At 30.2% G+C, this 21611-nt stretch overlaps 2 pseudogenes; both read left to right on the top strand.

The window, feature by feature from the left end:
• The first annotated feature begins 10880 nt into the window (after positions 1–10880).
• Positions 10881–12013, top strand: LOC129295522 (kaempferol 3-O-beta-D-galactosyltransferase-like; annotated as a pseudogene).
• Positions 12014–19546: 7533 nt separating this feature from the next.
• Positions 19547–21115, top strand: LOC129295521 (anthocyanidin 3-O-glucosyltransferase 7-like; annotated as a pseudogene).
• Positions 21116–21611: the final 496 nt, after the last annotated feature.

Raw genomic sequence — 21611 nt, forward strand, 5'->3', positions numbered from 1 at the left:
CCATACAATTCATTGGTAATATCATACAGCAAATTGAGGATCTGTAAATCTCTCTCTGCCATCAGTTTCCTTCTGCAAGCATGTAAGACATTTTCCATGTTGTATTGTGTTCCTTCAAAAACTTCCTTGCATCTATGCATCCACAATGACTAACAAACTTGACCAAAGACTTTCACCCATGGGCATTTTTGGACTTGTCTACCACTAATATGATGCTTTGTATTTCAGTCTATCCATTCCTGCAAGCTGCACGAGAAAAAGTGGTCATAAAAAATAGGATTTATAATTTCCTTCCATGTTTTTTTTTGCTCTCATGCAATCCCTCAAAATATGTATAGTACTCTCCTCACTACTACATTGGAAAGGACAATTTGGATCAAAAGTAAGCCCTCTCTTTGCTCTCATAAGGTTAATAGGAAGTCTCTCATGTAGGACCTGCCAAAAGAAGAATTTTACTTTTTTAGGTAAAGCCCATTTCCACAGATATTTCCAAACCAAACTTCGACTAGCAGTCACATTTCCTACTAGGAAATTATAAGCAGACTTGACTATAAAGTTACCATCACCACTAGCTCTCTACTAGAACACATCCTCAAGTATGCTAAGACAAGGTTGGATAGTGGATATATAGTTAACTATATCCATAGAGAAGAATTTAAGTAAAAACTCTCTGTTCCAGGCGCCTGAAGGAAGAATAAAGTCATACACCTTAGCATGTAGGTCGAGATGATGATCCCTTCCTGAAACATAGGTAATCAATAGTTGCTCCAGCGGAGCCTAATGATCCCACCAAAAGCTTATTGTAGTACCATCCTTAACTTTTCTTTTGACCCCTGCATGAAGGTTTTCCAGAATTTACAAATACCATTCTAAGTATGAGATGCTGATTGTTTTTTCATCACCGTTGGGTATTTACCTGTTCCACATTTATATTTTGCCTTTAAGCATTACACCCATAAATACTCAGGCTTAGTGAGTAAAGCCTAATAGAGTTTCATATTGAAGGCTCTGTTCTGGGTGTGAAGGTCTTTTATGCCAAGCCCTCCCATGTGCTTGTGTTCTTTTGCTTTACTCCATGAGATTAGATGAAGCTTTCTTTGATCTTCTCTATTAGTCTAAAGAAACTTCCTATAATATTTCTCAATCTCCATCAAAATACCTTTGGGAATCAAAATGGCTTGCATAAGGTAAGATGGAAGGGAAGAAATGACAGATTTGATTAAAATTGTTCTCCCAACCATAATGAGATAGGTACTCTTCTAAGAAGATAATCTTTAGTAAACCTTTTAGAGAAGGGGAAGGAACATACCTTTACTGACTTTCTTATGAAGAAGAGGGACGCCCAAATATTTACCAAGGTCTGAAGTTAGTCCAACTCTTAGATTTTAACTTAGCTTTAAGCTACGTTGGCAACAAACATTCCCAAAGCAAAACAATTTAGTTTTATTCAAATTCATATAGTGCCTTGAAGCTTTGCAAAAAATTTCCATGATCTATTTAATCAAGGATGCTTGATCTAATGATGCTTCAGCAAACAGAATGAGATCATCAGTAAAGAAAAGATGGGAGATTTGTGGCCCTTTCAAGGACAACTTTAAAGGTTTCCACCTTTTAGTCTCACACAAATGATGAATCATCATACCTAGATGCTCTATACACAGCACAAAAATATAAAGTCTAAGTAGGTCACCTTGCCTAATCCCTCTTGAAGGTTTAAATTCAAGGAACTGCTTACCATTCCAATTCACCTTCATTGAAGCTATACTAATGCAAGCTATTATGACATTTGTGAGGTGTTCTCCTAGACCAACACATCTAAGAGTATGAGCAATGAAATTCCAATCTAGGCGATCATAAGCTTTTTTAAGGTCTACCTTTATTGCCATATAGCTCCTGCGTCTGTCCTTTTTCCTCATCATATGAATAGCTTCTTGGGAAATGATGATGTTATCACTACTTTGATGACCCGTAATAAAGCTATACTAATTTGGCTTGATCAATTAATCCATATGCCCCTTAAGCCTGTTAGCAAGAATTTTAGTCACAATCTTCAGGCTCATATTACAAAGGGAAATGGGTTTGAATTCTTTGAAACATGAAGGTTGATCAACCTTTAGAATTAAATAGATATTGGTTTGATTGATCTCTTCAATTCTGCAAGGATTAGAAAAAAATTTCTTTCATAAAACTACAAATTTTTTCTTTAATGGCTTCCCAGTGAGTTTGATAAAACAAGGAAGTTAGACCATCTGGTCCCAGAGCTTCAAAGGCCCCCATTGAAAAGACAGCTTCCTTGATCTCAACATCAGTGATTTCTTTATGGATGTCTTGCAAAGTCAGAATAGATAGGTAAGGGAATGAGCTAGGGATGATTGTTGGATCAGTAAAGTGTTCATCTTTAGTGTATAACCTTTGAAAGAAGTCTGCAGCCATGGTTTTCAATCAAAAATCCAGTCACCTTGTTTAGATTTTAGAGCTTCTATTCTTTATTCCTCTTTTAGATGACAGTAGCAGTATGAAAAATTTTGGTATTTTTGTCCCCCCATTTCAGCCATTTATACCTGAGCTTTTTTGTACCAAATGAGTTCTTCTTGGACTAAAAGCTTATGGTACTCCTTCCACAATTTAGGTTTAAGTTTTCTAAGCCCATTTTTATCAGTTCTCCTTCTAGCCTTATCAATGCCTTTAAGCCGCTTAATTATTTCTTTTTTCCTTCTTGGTATACTCCCAAGGTTATCATTGTTCCATTTAATAGCCTCATTTGCAAAATATTTAGTGCCTTCCACCCATGATCTATCCTTCCAAGAATTCCTAACAACTTGCTCAAAATTTCTCTCCACTAACCATACCGCATTATAAATGAAAGTAGATTTATGGGAACCATTATTATTACCTAAAGATTTTGCTATAAGAAGAATTCAGTGGTTAGACTTATACTTGAGGAGATTAAAAGCCTAATGATGCTGAAACTTGAGGGCCTAGGAAAGATTACAAAAAGCCCAATCCAGTTTTTCTTGAATACCTGTTCTTTCCCAAGTAAATTTATTTCCAATGACAGGAAAATCAATAAGTCCACAAGCAGAAAGACAATGATTAAAGCTAAGCATGCTCAAGTCACTTGGAGAGGAGGCACCCAATTTATCACTTGGTGACTTAAAAGCATTTAAGTCTCCTAAAAAAAATTCAAGGTTCAGTTATGTCAGCTACCAAACTTTTAAGATGTTCCCAGAGAGAGATCCTATGGAGTTCCTGAGTCTCACTATAGACAAAAGAGGCCATCACAACATCCTTAGAAACCAAATCTGTAATTTTACAATGGAGAAGTTAAGGACTAGAGTTGATGTATTCAATAGAGAAATCAAACTCCCTCCAAAGAACCCAAATTTGCCCAGCAAAACCAGTAGCTTCCACTCTGATCCAATTTGTAAACCCAATTTTCTAACAACACAATTAGCCTTTTTTTCACTGATTCTAGTTTCTAACAGGCAAAGAATATCAATCTTATATTTTTTCACAATATCTTTGATCAAAATAGGGAATTCGTTCCCCCCAGCACCTCGATAATTTCAAGAAGAAACAATCATAAAAAAAACAATTAAATAGAAGATTGGAGAAAATACGCTTACTGTGTATGAGTGCCCTTTCTGGAAGTAGCTCCTGAATTAACTCACAGCAACTTGTAATTTTCCCCAAATATTCAGCTTTTGGTCTCTACTTTTTGGTCACCCATTATCTGTAAAGAGTCAGGGGGTTTTGGGGGCTTACCTTTTTTTATTCATGTCTCGAGCTATCCCTTTATCACTATCATATTGATGCTCAGTTTCCATTTCCATATCTATATTAGCATTTTCCTCATTTTGACCTTTTTCCTTCAACTCTGCAAGTGCAGAAAATTGGGATTAAGTGATCTCCTCACCTTGCTTTCTGACATCCCTGTCTCTTTCTTTGTATTGGAACTGCTTGCTTTTCTTGGTCTCTTTCAACCTCTAAGGGTTAGGTTTGTACGGCTCAGGTGTCAACATCCAAGAGTCAAAAATTTCCTCCTTGTCTTGATTTTTCTTCATCGTCTCTTGTGTCGGAAATTGGGCTAGTTGTCTTTCCTTGGAGTTTTGCATACTTGAGTTTTCATGTTCATGTCTCCATGGACCAATTCAATCGAGTACATTATGATGGGCATCAAAAAATGGATCCCAATGTTGAACAATAATACAGTGCTGTTGAATCATCCAAGGTCCTTGAAAAAGAACCTTCTGGTATTGTGCCTTCCAGTTTTCCCCATCAGTAAATTGAATGGTAAAATAATTATTACGGAGATCAATAATCTCAAATTCTGGTATTGCCCATATTTTAGACAGCCATCTCTTCATCGTCGTAAGGTTCATCTTTTTCCCCAAGATAGTGACAACTAAGGCATATTTCCATGGTCGACACCATTCTTAGAACTCATCATTAGTCACAGGTATCGTGAGATATATCTTCATCATCTCTCATATCTCTTATGTGGGCTCTGGCATCTTCCATGGTATGTAATCTAAATCCTCAAACAAGTCATCTTCCTCCATTACAGATGCACCATTTACAATTCCATTGAGGCCCAGTAAAGAGTCTTGATAAAAGACTTTGGGTTTGGATTGTTCTTGTTCAGAGTTTCTTGATGACATTTCTTTCATTGTTTGGTTGTATCAGAGACTGTCCTCTTCTTCACTTCACATATGATCGTCCATGGTGGAGTCCTCCAAGGAGTTTGTAGAAGGATTCTGCTTCTTTTTCTTGCCATTTCCAGGCTGTAGTGTGTTCACTGACCAATCCAATGGTTGTTTACGAAGGCCCTTCATGTCAAAACTCATGGAAACGATTCTTGGCACACAATCCAAGAGAGAGAAAACCAGTAGCCGTATCTCTTGTATTTGCCAGTAATTAAAGCACCAGGGTTAAACTAATATATATATATATATATAATATAATATATTTTATTTTTTGTGTGAATTTTTTTCTAGGAACTTCTCTTCTCATATTATCTAATTCTCCACCCCTCCTCTCTCTCTCTCTATCTGTGTTTTACTAAAATTGCACTTTGCTATAGCGAAACGTGTTTTCGCTGCAACGAACATGACCTGTTCAGATTTTCTTTTCAAATTTAATTCTTTTGACTTGGGCTATGAAATTTTCATCTTTGGGCTCCTAAATTAAGCCTCCATACTTGCATAAAACCCAGAATTAATACTAAAATTAATCCACTAACTTTTAATACATTTTCAAGGCCATTTTCACATACATTCATTTACTTAATCATATTTTTGCTAAAAAAATTTTAAATAAATGACTTTCAATTACATTAAAAATACTAATAAATTTAATAAAATATTAAATTCATCATGATGTTTTTGACAAATTTTTTTAAAAATAAATTATAAATATTAATTTAAATAGTTGAGAGTTATGTATAGAATCTAAATATTTTATTTACAATTAAAATTTTTAAATTTGTAAGTATCTGAATTAATATTTACAAACTAATTTTATGAAAAATTTATTAAAAACTTAACTATCATAAATTTATTGTTTTAGAATTTTAATGTGATTTTCACTTTAGTTTGGGTTGAGGGTGCTTTTAATTCTTTATCTGCTTAACAAATTAGTTCCACGTGCAGCTACCAGTCCAAGGCCTTTCCTATTTAGACTTTAGACTGAACCAAAAATATATGGTTCTCTACTATGTAGCAATATTTTGAAACTTGAATCAAATATCAAATTAGAAAGAACAACGGATCATAGTTTTTATGATTTAACCGTTTTGACTACCAACATAAAAATTAAATAATAACAATATTTATATTCACAAATATAGAAATAAAATATTATTTTTTTATGGTACTTAGGATCTCAACACCAGAGGCTTAATGCGTGGACTGCTAGAGTTGGAGGTGGAGGCATATCAGCATGAGCTCATGATCTTGGAGCAAAATGCTAGAGCTAGAAGCATGCCATCATATCATAGCTCATGAACTTCCAATCTCAATACTAAAGATTGATCACTAGAGTCGGAGGCTGAAGGAGAGATTAGATATTGAATATGAGTTGTGGAGGAGAGATAAGAGATTAGAGAAGAGAACTAGAGATTAAAGAAGAGAAATTGCGAATCCGGGCTACTAAGCATAAGTTTTCTCCTTTTTTATTTTTGAGGCTTTAGATTGGGTTGAGCCACTCTAATTTTCGGGTTAACTTCGGTTTTCTTAAAACTACTCAAGTCTAACTAACGTTAACCCAGTCTAAATACTCAAATAGTCTAAATGATTGAACCAAGTCGTTATGTAACATCTTAAATTTTAATCTTTAGGTGATAAATTAATTATAATAAGTTTCAATGTATATGATGGGAATTTTGATACATAAGAAATTATTAAACATTTATTCAAGATTAGGAATTTAGAAAGTAAGTAAAATAATTTATTTTAAAATAAAAGAAAATTTATCTAAAATTGAATAAATTATATGAATCTATCTTCAAATATTAATAATAATGATAATGATAATATACAAACATACATATAAAAGCAAGTGCACAAAGGATTGAATATTTATTTATTTATATTTTTAATTTGTAATATAAAATATACTATGTATATATATATATAAATAAAAGGAAAAGAAAAGAAAGATATATAACTCTGTGTGTGGTGTGTGTGTGTTAGTACGTGTGTGTGTGTGAACATCTTCATATTTGTAATTATAAAGTGAAAATATTTTGTGTGGGTGTTTATAAAAGTGTGTGTGTGTTTGTGTACAATTATTAAAAAAAAAAAGGGAATGGGCCCACAACTCTTTCCCCATTTCATACCTACCTAGGCTGCCAGGCATCACGCGTACACACTGCACAATTTTTCCCAGCGACAGCACAAGTGAGCAGGTGAGAAAGAGCTCGTGCGGCACCCACCGAGAAAAGTTAAAAGTAGTATAATCAGATATTTTAAAAGTGGTTTGAAGATTTATTAAATAATGTAAGTGATCTGAAATATTCATTCTATCAATTTATTTTCTTAATTTTAGTTTTTAGAAGACAAAAAAATTTAGAGTGTGATATATTTAAAATTTTTGGGTCCTTTTGTGGCTCTAAATATATCTATAGATTTATTTTGAGATTTTAAAAAGTTTAATTTCTATACATAAACTTCTTATAAGGTTTGATGACTCATAAATTAAGGTTTGAGAATTAAAGTAAATGTTTGAGATGAATAAAAACTTTAAATCAATTCTTTTGAGTTATACAAAAATTATTAGATATATAAATATCGTAAAATTAGTCCATTAAGAAAGAAGGAGTATGAACTTAAAAGAATATTGAGTTCTTTGGGGTAGCTTTAAGGGCCTAAATAACTTTAAGAATTATAGTAGCTTTAAATTAATTCTTTAATAGTTTTAAATTATATATTAATACTTTTACATGTGGGTGTCTTTTGTAGACTCTCACTGAGAGCTCTTATTACTTAAATTTACTATATGGCTACATGTAAACCTAAAGAGAACAGATAACTTGAGGTTTTTTCATATTTTGCAAGCTTTGTGCTTGATAATGGATGTGAATAATCATAAATTTAATTATCAAAAATTTATATGTTACTTAAATTCTACTAAGCATGCTTGTAGCTTAGCTATGCATTATTGTTAGCATTTCTTTTCAAACATGTTTGTGAGTGCAAATTAATAATATTTATTTTATGAAAATTATATATTATTGAAGAGTAGTTTATTTCTTTCAAGTATGTATGTAAATTGAGTTAATCGGATGAGATATTTTTATTTTTTTTCAAGCATGCTTATATGTGATATAAATGTTGTATATGTACATTAGGCATTGGGGAATGGTTGATGAAAAGATGATGATATTAATGTATAAATGAATTAGTGACCATATGATTTGCCTCCATTGCGCGCGCAGTGATTGGCCTCTTTCAGAGACCCATTTTCCAATACTTACCTAGTCAGGTTTAGAGAGAGAGAAAGTAAGACAATAACACCTTTTGTTGAGTTCTTTAAGGAGGGGAGCCATAGTCTGGGCTTGGGCTCTATACCTTTGGCAAGGTACATCTCGAGCACTGAAAAAGCTTGGTTAATCCAGCATGTGGGTTAGACCATATTTAAGCCTATGATTCTAGTCAACAAAATAAGGATGAATAGAATGATAAGGAAGATTATTGATATTGCATATTAGAATGTTATGAGTTATATTTTATGAAATTCTTATATCATTACTGAATGATTCCTATGGACGCTTGTATAATTGTTGTATGATTATGTGATTGTAGTTTGTGCATGGATAGTTAAATTTTGGGTTATTAAAATGTTAGTGCTCACCCTTTTTTTAACATTTTAGGTAAGCTTAACGAAGCAAAAAGAAAGAATCTGAAAGCTTAGGGCTTAACTTGAGTAAGCTTTAAGTCCCATTTCAATTGATAGAATAATCATTTGCCAGTATATGACTCATTTGTCATTTGGTTTGAATTTTAAAATTATTTATTATTTATTAATAGCTGAAAATGGTACTATTAGTTAAGGCCTAAGGCCATAGAAATTACATAATGAATTTATTTAGAGTAAATATTTTAATATAGAATTCTAATTATCGAGAGATTTATTGAAACAAATTTATATAAGTTAAAATTTTGAAAAATATTTTAAAAAATAAATTATAAATATTATTCAAACAGTTACAAATAGGTTTTCAATTGCAAATTGAAAGTTATATTTAAATTTTAAATATTTTATTTATAATTAAAACTTCTAAATTTGCAAGTGTTAGAATCAATATTAATAACTGATTTTATGAAAAAAATTTGTTGGCTGTCTAATTATTATAAATTTATTATTTTGAGATATTAATGTCATTACGCCATAAAGTTTGGGTAATGGGTGCTTTTAATTTTTTTCCCCTTTGCCTACTTAAAACATTAGTTCTACATGTAGCTACCAGTCCAAGGCATTTCCTGTTCAGACTAAACCAAATTGTTCCGTAGAGCGACATGTATGTGTAGTCTAGTCTAGGTCTTTAATATAAAATCATAGCTTTGCTTTCTTCTAGGCCATATGTTTTATTATTTTTAAAGCTATAAAATATATAAAACTCTTTATTTTAAAGCAGTTATATAAAATCTTATCATCTTTGAAAATTTAAAATTAATCTGATTAACAATTTTATTTTTTATTATAAATTCTTCTACTATTATTTTTAGCTATATCTTACAAATAGTAATAGTCATGTCATATATTAATAAAAAATGCATAGTTTATCCAATGTAAGTTTATATAAACTTTATAAAATTTTTAGCAAAAATATATACACAAGTACTTATAATTTTTTTTCAATTATGAATTAGATTCCTGTAATTTATTTTATTTTAATTAAGTCTTTATAGTTTGATCAATTAAATTTTTTAACTCCTAAAAATTAGAATCCTTAATTTTTTTTAAAAACAAAATTAAGAAATTTTATATTTTTACTGAATGGTTATATAACTTTGGAATTAATTACATAATTTTTACAACTCAAAATTTATATTATTAGGTTGTCTTTTAAATATTTTTTATATTTATAGAATTATCATAAAAATTAATAAAAATTTAAGCTACGTGTTAAATCAATTTTTTTCAGTTTTGGATAAAATTATTAAATTAAATTTTCTATAAACACTAAAAGAATTTATCTCTAGGAAATTTAATAATTTATAATTAATTTTAAATTTCAAGGATTAACATATTAATAGATCAAATTACAAATACTTAATTAGAACAAAATAAACTACGGGACCTAATTCGAAATTGAGAAAAACTATAAGAACTTGTATATTAATTCACTCAAAATTTTATCCATATATTTTTTCTATGATTAGTGGTGCATATTTTTCTTGTTTTAAATGATATTTTTTTATTTATATGATTTCTCATTAAGTTTGATGAATAATAATTAAAATATTTTTTCATATCAATTATCAGGTGCCATGTGTGTCTCCTCAATTTGACATGACAAACTTTCTCATTACACTATTAAAAAATGCAAATCAATAAAAATTATCTATTCCTTTTAAAATGTTAAATTAACTTTGTTATCATTTTTTGTACTTTATAAAGACTATAATATTATGAAATTTAAAGGTAAATTAAAAAAAAATAATTTATTTCTTCACAAAATGGCTATTAAAATATATGCAAAGCATACATTTCATGAAAAGTGAATGATAAATATATAAAGATATTTTAATGAAAATTTCAGATGTAAAATTACTCTGACTCATACATTTATCAGCAAAGGCTAAGAGGTTGGACGTTGGCCCGCTTTTGACATTGGGCACCACAACATTTGATTCTAGCTACTGGTCCAACGCCTTTCCTGTTCAGACTGATCTTATTGTTATTTGTATATTTTACAAAGATTTTTAAGTCATTTTTTCAATTTTTAAAAACCAAAAGCTTAAAGCCTAATTTTTTAAAAATATTTTATATTTTATTGACTCCCATATGTATTTTGTACAGTTTAATTTAATATTAAATTTTTTTATAATTATATATTTTAACTATTCAGATGTATTCTGCACAGTTCAAATTTAATAAAAATATAAAATATATTTTAAAAAATTTATAAGTTAAAAACTTTTAATATGAACTATGTAAAGTATGTTTAGATAGTCAAATATAAAAATTTTAAAATTAAATTAGATTCTTTAAATTAAATTTAAACCCAGTTGATGATAAAAAGATTTATTAAAATTTTTTATAATTTTTATAAATTTTTTATTTTAATAAATATGAAAATAAAAAAAATTATTAAATCTGAATCAGATCTCATCATCCTGTTAGTACCAGGGTGATGACCAACCCAAGATGGATCACTTCGAGTTCCAATTCTTAACAAATGAGTTCGGCGCATCGCTTTTCTTTCTTCGTGTTTGCTTCAGTTTCAATCTAAACACAGCAACATGGCAATATCATCACCATCATCTTCAGATGAGACCAAGCACGTAGCAGTGATTCCATGGCCCTTTGCAAGCCACCTTATCACTCTCCCAAACCTCGTCTTCAAGCTAGCTCATGCTGCTCCAGACGTCGTGTTCTCGTACATCGCTCCGCCACAACACAACCATGAAGTCTTCTCCAAGCCCACCATTCCCCCCAACGTCAAACGCTTCGAGATCTCCGATGGTGTCCCCGAGGGACATGTACCGGGAGAAAACTCCATTGAAAAACTTGATTTTTTCCTTAAGTCTTGCCCTCAGAATCTCCAACATGGTGTTGATCTAGCCGTGAAAAGCACAAACCTAAGAGTCACTTGCATTCTCTTCGGACGTTTTTGTGACTTCTTCTTTAGCTTTAGCTCAGGAATTGAAAGTCCCTTGGATCGCAACTTGGCTTTGTCTTCCGACCTCACTGTCTCCTTTTTTTAAACATACACGTAGTTCAACAATATTGTGAGAAAAATGGCATGGAAAGTGACAATCTCGTTGATTTTCTTCCTGGTTTGTCCCAGATGAGAGTCTCAGATTTGCCTTATGAATCGCGTGCATTTGGTGAGATGGAGACAGAATTCTCAAGGACACTAAGGTCGTTTTGGAAAGCACTACCTCAAGCCAAAGCAGTAGTGATGAACTTCTATGAGGAGCTAGATACGCCATTGTTTGTTGAAGACATGAGGGCCAAATTACAGTCTATGCTTATGTTGGCTTTCTCACTCTGTCACCACATCCTTCTTCTTCTTCTTCTCCATTAATGGACCCTTCAGGGTGCTTGGAATGGTTGGACAAGCAGAGAAGTAGATCTGTGGCTTATATATGCTTTGGAACTGTGACTGTTCCACCACCTCCTGAGCTTGCAGCTATTGCAGAAGCATTAGAAGCTTGTGAATTTCCTTTCCTGTGGACAATGAAGGATGATCTGAAGGGTATTTACCAGATGGGTTCGTGGAGAGGACAAGCAGAGAGGAAAGATAGTTCCATGGGCTCCGCAAATGCAAGTTCTAGCACATGAATCAGTGGGAGTATATGTGGCTCACAGTGGTATGAACTCCATGATGGAGAGTGCTGCAAATGGAGTGCCTATGATTTGCAGGACCTTCTTTGCAGATCAAAGCATGTGTGGGAGAATGGCTTCCGATGTGTGGGGCTTTGGGGTGAAAGTAGAAGGTGGAGAGTTCACAAAGAGTGGATTGATGAAGAGCTTGGATATGATTTTGGTGCAGGAAGAGGGCAACAAGGTCAGAGAAAATGCCTTGAAGATGAAGAAGACTCTGCAAGATGTTGCTAAACCAGAGGGCAAAGCGGCTCGTGATTTTAAGACTCTGGTAGAACTAATTTCCAGCTCCTAGCCAATAATTCAGCTTCTTTAAATGAAGAAAGCTCTAAGGAGACAAGAATCTCTTACAGAGTATGCTAGGAAATAATTCAGCTCTACGGACAGGTATCCAAGAGTTCTATGTACGTGTGCGCCATGTTTTGGAAGTTGGCTGTGAAGTGTATATCTTGAAGTGGTGTCTGTCTACCTGTATTTGTTGTTTAGAGACATAGTCGTATCTCTTGTATTTGTCAGTAACTAGAGCACAGGGTTAGCTGATACATCTATATAATAACTGCATTTCATTTCTGTGTGAATCTCTTTCCAGGAACTTCTCTGCTCATGTTATCAAAATTCTCCACCCGCTCTCCTCCCCTTCTCCTTCTCTCTTTTGTTAAAGTTGTGTTTCGCTACAACGAACATTACTTGTTAAATTTTTTTTTTAAATTTAATTTCTTTAACTTAGACTCTAAAATTTTTATCTTTGGACCTCTCAATTAGACCTTTCCAACATACATAAAACCTAAAAATTAATGCTAAAATTGATTCACTAACTTCTAATATATTTTCAAACTCATTTTCACACACATTTATCCACTTAATGATATTTTTACTAAAAAATTTAAATAAATAACTTCTAATTGCATTAAAAATATCAATAAATTTAATAAAATATTGAAAGTCATCATGATGTTTTTGACAAATTTTTTTTAAAAAATAAATTATAAATATTAATTTAAATAGTGAGAGTTATGTATAGAATCTAAATATCTTATTTACAATTAAAACTTTTAAATTTATAAGTGTTTAGATTAATATTTACAGCTACTTTTATAAAAAAATTTATTAAAAATTTATCATAAATTTATGGTTTTAGAATTTTAATGTGATTTTCACTTTAGTTTGGGTCGAGGGTGCTTTTATTCTCTACCTACTTGACAAATTAGTTCCACGTGCAGCTACCATTCCTAGGCCTTTCTTGTTTAGACTTTAGATTGAACCAAAAATATATGATTCTGTACTTTGTAGCAATATTTTGAAACTCAAATCAGAGATCAAATCAAAAAAAATATCGAATCATAATTTTTATGATTCAATTGGTTTTACTGCTGACATAAAATTAAATAAAATAATAATTTATATATATAAATATATAAATAAAGCATTAATTTGTCTATGACGTTTGAGATCTCTATGCCAAAGACTTGATGCGCAGATTGCTAGAGCTGGAGGTGGAGGCATGTCAGCATGAGCTCACGATCTTGGAGCAAAACGCTAGACTAAGAACTAGAAGCATGCCATCATGTCACAACTCATGAACTTCCAATCTCAATATCAAAGGCTAATTGCTAGAGTTGGAGGTAAAGGCTGGAGGAAAAATTAGGATTGGATTTGGTTATGGAGGAGAGATAAGATATTAGAGAAGAGAAATTATGAATCTGAGCTACTGAGAATAGTTTTTCCTTTTTATTTTTGAGGCTTTAGATTGGGTTGACCCACTAATTTTTAGGTTAACTTTAATTCTCTTAAAATTGCTGGGTCTAATCAACATCAACCCAGTCCCAATACTCAAATAATTTAAAGATTGAATTAAGTCGTTGTGTTGAGTAGTTGACGGTTAGACTGTTTGATTCAATTGGAGTTCAAAAACACTGCTATGTAGAGCATTATGTATTCCTTGCTTTTTGTTCTTTGCATTTGTCTTTTTCAATTACTCCCACATAATAACTTCCACAACATTTTCGTTAGAAAATTTTTAGACTATCGGTATTTTTTTTTAGAAGAATTTTAGTTAAAGATCAAGGATATAATTTAATTATTAACGGGTTCTAAAAAAATTTGAAACTTTATATCATTCCAGGAGGATTAACATAAAATAATTTTAATGTAAAAATATTAAAGTACCATTCACTTGTTAGTTTTGTCCAAGATGTAAAATTATTAGTTATTAATTTTATTTTACTTTTTAATTTACTAATGTGGGTTATAAATTACATGACTTTATCAATCAATAATCATACAAGACTTAAATATCAATTATTCAATTGATTTGTCAAACAAACAGTAACATCAATTATTAATTTACTAGCTTTATTTATTAATTTACTAATATCAATTGTATATTCTGATAGGTCTTATAATTATAGCTAATGTTAGTAAATTTTTAAAAGTTAAATTTTTAATAAAAAATTTGAAAAATAAATTATAAATATTAATTGAAACAGTTGCAAATAAGTTTTCAATTAAAAATTAAAAAATATATTTAAAATTTAAATATCTTATTTTTATTAAAACTTCTAAATTTAAAAGTGTTAGAATCAACATTAATAACTGATTTATAAAAAAAAAATTTTGTTCGTGATCTAACTACAATTTTATTTTTGAGATTTTAATATCATTCTGCCGTAAAGTTTGGGTAATGGGTGCTTTCAATTTTTTTTTTTTTAAACCTGCTAAAAAAATTAGTTCGACATGTAGCTACCAGTCTAAGGCATTTCCTGTTCAGACTAAACCAAAGGAGAACCATATGTACGTGAAGTCTAGTCTAGGTCTTTAATATATATCCTTGCTTTGCTTTCTTCTAGCCCATATGTTTTATTATTTTCAAAGCTATAAAAATATACAAAACTTTTTATTTTAAAACAGTTGTATAAAACTCTATCATGTTTAAAAATTTAAAATTAATGTGATTAACATTTTTATTTTTCTATTATAGATTCTTCTACTATTATTTTTTAGTTATATCTACTAATAGTAATAGTATCATATCATATATAATAAAAGACGCGTAGTTGCTTGTGTAACATACTATGTAAGTATATAAATTTTATAAAAATTTTAGGAAAAATATATGTACAAGCCCTTACAATTTTCTTCAATTATGAATTATATTTATTTTCTTTTATTTTATTTTAATTGAGTCTTTATAATTTGATCAATTAAATTTTTAACTCCTAAAATTTAAAATCCTTAAATTTTTCCTTTAAAACACAAAATTAAGAAAATTTTATATTTTTATAGAATGATTATATAATTTTAGAATTAACTACATAATTTTTATAACTCAAAATTTATATTATTAGGTTGTCTTTTAAATTTTTTTATACTTATAGATTTTTATAAAAATTAATAAAAATTAAACAACGTATTAAAGCATTTTTTTAATTTTGAATAAAATTAGTAAATTAAATTTTCTATAAACAATTAAAGAATTTATGTCTGGGAAATTTAATAATTTATGATTATTTTTAACCTTCAATGATTAACATATTAATAGATCAAATTACAAATACTTGATTAAAACAAAATAAACTACAGGGCTTGATTAAAATTGAGAAAAAACTATAAAAACTTGTAGGTTAATTCTCTCAAAATTTTATCCATATATTTTTTCCATGATTAGTGTGCATATTTTTCTGTTTTAAAGGATTTTTTTTTATTATACGATTTCTCATTAAGTTTGATGAATAATAATTAAAATATTTTTTTCATAACAATTATCAAGTGCCATGTGTATCTCGACAAACTTTGTTATTACACTATTAGAAAAATGCAAATTAGTGGGAATTATCTATTCTTTTTAAAATGCTAAATTAGCAAGAAAATGCTAAATTAGCAAGAAAATTAATAATGATGTTAATTTTGAAACTCAATTTAAAATTAATGAGTGACTATTAATCTCTCTTTAAAATAAAATAATGAGAAATTGTCAATTTTTCTTTAAAATAATATAATTATGAGGAATTTTCATATCTCTCTAAAATGAGAAAATTCAACAAGAAATTAGAGAGAGATTTTGTATTCTTTTAAATAACATAATTAGTAAGAAAATTAGCAACACATTTTTATGCCTATTTAAAAAATAAGATGATTATTGAAATACCAAGTATCAGTGAGGGATTCTATCTCTAGCTAATCACTATAAAAAATTCATTTTTTTCAATGACTTTTTATTATGTATTTACTTATTTTCATGTAAAAATAAAAATTAAATTTAAAAATTAACAAAAATATTCATAATAAAAATTATTTAATATTTACTAATATTTTTTATTTTAAGTTCATTTTCTACACAAAAAATACATTTTATCAAAAAAAAACTATAAAGGGTTACATAATATGAATATAAGTATTTTTCTGATATTAATAATTGAAAATAAAATATCATATATATGTATATTTTTATAATATATTATTTGACATATCTACATAGCTAAATAATATATATATATAATTTTTTTAAAAAAATGATGAAAAAATTTATTTAAATTATGTAAATGACAGATTAATCCCATGAAATGGCATAATTTTCTTGAAATCTCATGAGATATTTTTGTCATAAGGAAATTAAAAAAAAAAGACCAAATGGCCATTAAATAAAACAAAAATCTCAAACCTCAATGTAGAGTTATTCTCGCTTGTTCTTGCCTCTGCTTCATCTTCTTGTTCTCTCTTCTTCTCTTCTTCGTGCTCTTCTTCTAATCTGTCTCCATCTCCTTCTTCTCCTTCTCCTTCTCGTTTGTCCTATTTCTTTTTGAATTTCTGTATGTGAGTGATTTGTTTTGTTGAGCTGTTGTATGTGGGTATATATAAGCAATCATTCTTCCTTTTTTAGCTGTGCTACATGTTGATAAATTTCCTCTCCTCTTAAAAATTTCTCCTCCCATATGTGATAGTTGAAATTAATGTAGGTTAATGTGTGTAAATGATTGAGATTTTTATTTTCTCTTCATGACATGATTGAGATCTTCATTTTCTATACTATACATGGGTATGAATATTTACTCATGGTTAAATGATAAATGATATATCACTTTTAATTGTGTTATAAATGCATAAACTAAAATTATGAATGACTAATATAAAGTTGCGAATATAAGAATAATAGTTGTTGTTCAATAAAACATAACATATATCTGATTATGATATTTGAAAAATAAATATGTTAATGAATGGCTATTTTATTATTTCAGGTTGGTATGAGAAATGGCTTCTTTTGTTTTTAATTTTAGAAAGGAGCTATTTTATTATTTTCATATAGGGGGACATTTTGTAAAAAATATTGAAAGTAAAATACAATATGATGGGGGAGTGTGAAGATAAAAATATTAAGAGAAGGGATGACACTAGAAGATTCAACCCTTCATATATTTTTATCAAAAAGGTTGTAAGGTATTTTGATGCAAGTTGTAGATTATGTAACTAACTAATAACAAAATTTTAGATAGTTGTCACTTTTTAAGGTTTTCTTGTCATTTAAATTAATAAAATTTATTATTTTTAGATTAGAGTGGTAATTTATTTTTGTTGATTTAGTCAATTTATAGAGAGAATTAATAAGTTACAATTTCTTGTTGCATTATTGTGAATCTAGGGACAAAAGTTGTTATATAAGAATAAAAGCTGTGAATAAAAAGTTATAAATTTTCAACATCTGATGCATATCAGGACCTCCAAATGCGGAGTTGTTAATGACTATTAAATTGTTTGAATTTAAAAAGAAAAGTTATTAATATAGGAACAAAAGTGTGAATAAAAATTTATGAATTTTTAACATTTGATGCATATAAGATTATAGATGCAGAGTTGCAAATGACTATTAAATTGTTGCGAATTTAAAAATAAAAATTGTTAATATAGGAACAAAAACTATGAATGAAAAATTATGAATTTTTAACATCTGATGTATATCAAGACTTGTAGATCAAGATTTGTGAATAATTATTAAATTATGCAAATTCAGAGACAAAAGTTGTAAATGAAAATTATAAATTTTTAACACTTGATACATATCAAGACCTATATATTAAGACTAGAAAATAGTTATTAAATTATTATAAATTTAAAAACACAAGTTGTTAATAACAAAAATTGTGAATGAAAAGTTGCAAATTTTTTTAATTTGAATAAAGCAAAAGTATTATTTCTTATAATTCTTTAATAACAAAAATATCCCTTAAAATAAATTATATTATTTTATGAAATTAATTTATTATTTATATATTTAAATAAATTTTTTTATTATTTTTATTTTTTTATATAATAACTGTAAGTGCCTAATATACAATTTTATGAAAACAGTTATCTTCAAATAAAGCCCCGTGCATCATGGAATAAAGGGGGATAAGTTATAGCTATAGATTGGACTGTGGATAGCTTTAGGCGAGTGTCTAGAACCTCGCATGAATTATTGGCCTCATTTAAGTTATAATATTTAATTTTACTCTCTAAAGACTACAATATTATGAAATTTAAAGATAAATTTTAAGAAAAAGACTTTATTCTTCCTAAGATATTTTTAACTGAATTTTATCTAGTTACTTACTTTTAAATATCTCTTTTTTTTATATTTATCCTTATTAAATATTCTATAATAAATATAAAGTCATTCATCAATAAGGATATTTTTTTTAAAAAAATAATGATTACACCTTAAAAGATTAAAAAATATTTATATTTTTAAATATTTAATTTTTTTAAAAATATTTTATATTTTTAAATAGATGAAGTGTTTTAGATGTTAGCCAGCCTGTGACATTGGCACCACAACATTTAAATCTACCTACTGGTCCAATGCCTTTCCTGTTCAGACTGATCTTATTATTATTTGTATAGTTTAGAAAGATTTTTCAGTCATTTTTTCAATTTTTTAAAACCAAAAGCTTAAAGCCTAATCAAATCAATTCAAATCCCAGCAATATTATGATCCGAACTAGCAAACAAAAACATAGTAACCAGCACCGTCGGTGTCTTAATCAACTTAACAAATGAGTTTGAAAGGATTCAATTTTGGTGCTCATCACTTGATACTCACTATAGAGCAATTATAAAAATTTAATCTTAAATTAAATCCTTTAAATTAAATCTACACCATATTAAAAATAAAATAATTTACCAAAATTGTTTATAATTTTTATAAATTTTTATTTTAATAAATATAAAATAAAATAATGCTTTAAATTGCACCATCTAAATTAAAATTTATTGAATAGTTTGGATCACATCACACTAATGAACACTTTAGTCAGATACGAGTTCGACATATCGCTACCAGTCCAAGGCCTTTAATTTAATTTTTTTATTTTTGATACAAGCCTTTAATTTAATTTACTGTTCAGAAGTTGACGCCGAACTCTATATATTCTGCACAACCCATTATATGTCTAGTCTTATGTTCCTCGCTTTTCTTTCTTCACATTTGTATTTTTTTCAGTCTGAACACAACAATATTATGGCCATATCATCATCTTCATCTGGTGAGATTAAGCACGTAGCAGTGATTCCATTCCCTTTTGGAAGCCACCGTATGCCCTATCACTCTCCCAAACCTCGTCTTCAAGCTAGCTCACGCTGCTTCAAATGTTGTATTCTCGTACATTGCCCCGCCACAACACAACCAAGAAGTCTCTTCTCCAAGCCCACCATCCCCGACAACGTCAAAAGCTTCGATATCTCTGATGGTGTCCCCGAGGGACATGTACTGGGAAAAAACCCCATTGAAAAGCTTGACTTGTTCCTTAAGTCTTGTACTCAGAATCTCAAACATGGTGTTGATTTAGCAGTGAAAAGCACAAACCTCAGGGTCACTTGCATTCTCTCTGACGCTTTTGTGACTCCTTTAGCTCTAGCTCAGGAACTGAACGTCTCTTGGATCGCAACATGGCTTTGTCTTTCAACCTCACTGTCTCCTCATTTTTACACGCACTTGGTGCGACAGCATTGTGAGAAAAATGGCATCGAAAGTGACAAACGAGTTGATTTTCTTCCGGTTTGTCCCAGATGAGGGTCTCAGATTTGCCCTATGAATCGCGTGCATTTGGTGAGAATGAGACATAATTCTCAAGGACACCAAGCTCAATTGGGAAAGCACTACTACCTCAGGCCAAAGCAGTAGCGATGAACTTCTACGAGGAGCTAGATCTGCCGTCGTTTGTTGAAGACATGAGGTCCAAATTACAGTCTATGCTTTATGTTGGCTTTCTCACTCTTTCACCCAGATCCTTCTCTCTTCTTCTCCATTAATGGACCCTTCAGGGTGCTTGGAATGGTTGGACAAGCAGAGAAGTAGATCTGTGGCTTATATATGCTTTGGAACTGTGACTGTTCCACCACCTCCTGAGCTCGCAGCTATTGCAGAAGCATTAGAAGCTTGTGAATTTCCTTTCCTGTGGACAATGAAGGATGATCTGAAGGGTATTTTACCAGATGGGTTTGTGGAGAGGACGAGCAAGAGAGGGAAGATAGTTCCATGGGCTCCGCAAATGCAAGTTCTAGCACATGAATCAGTGGGAGTATATGTGGCTCACAGTGGTATGAACTCCATGATGGAGAGTGCTGCAAATGGAGTGCCTATGATTTGCAGGACCTTCTTCGCAGATCAAAGCATGTGTGGGAGAATGGCTTCCGATGTGTGGGGCTTTGGGGTGAAAGTAGAAGGTGGAGTTCACAAAGAGTGGATTGATGAAGAGCTTGGATATGATTTTGGTGCAGGAAGAGGGCAACGAGGTTAGAGAAAATGCCTTGAAGATGAAGAAGACTCTGCAAGATGTTGCTAAACCAGAGGGTAAAGCGGCTCGTGATTTTAAGACTCTGGTGGAGCTAATTTCCAGCTCCTAGCCAATAATTCAGCTTCTTTAAATGAAGAAAGCTGTAAGGAGACAAAGAAGCCCTTACAGAGTATGCTAGGAAATAATTCAGCTCTACGGACAGGTATCCAAGAGTTCTATGTATGTGTGGGCGATGTTTTTGGAAGTTGGCTGTGAAGTATATATCTTGAAGTGGTGTCTGTCTACCTGTGTTTGTTGTTGTTTATTCATACATACATTTCGGATGCTCAAACATTTGACTGTTGCTTAGAGATACACTCGTGTCTCTTTGTATTTGTCAGTAACAAAAGCACCTGGTTAGCTGATATATATATATATATATATATCATATACTATATTTCATTTGCTGTGTGAATCTCTTTCCAGGAACTTCTCTGCTCATATATCTAATTCTCCCCCCCTTCTCTCTCCCTATCTGCGCATAGGAAAAATACCAAATAAAAATCCTTCTGTATCTTCATTTGATCTGAGGAGAAGTCAATTTAAGAGAGCTATATTGGCCAAAAAAATTAATAAGAATCTATATATAGGTATAATGCTGATCATTACTTTGAGTACACTTATTTGGGACTAATGGAAACTTGAGAGATATTTCGTTTTTGTGTTTATTTCTAGATCTTTTCCTTCATGCATTTATTAAGAATTTCAACACCATCTATAATAATAATAATAATAATAATAATAATAATA

The sequence above is a fragment of the Prosopis cineraria genome, unplaced genomic scaffold (genome assembly GCF_029017545.1).
Source record: "Prosopis cineraria cultivar Desert tree isolate PC_DT_omini unplaced genomic scaffold, ASM2901754v1 PC132, whole genome shotgun sequence".
Taxonomy (NCBI): Eukaryota; Viridiplantae; Streptophyta; class Magnoliopsida; order Fabales; family Fabaceae; genus Prosopis; species Prosopis cineraria.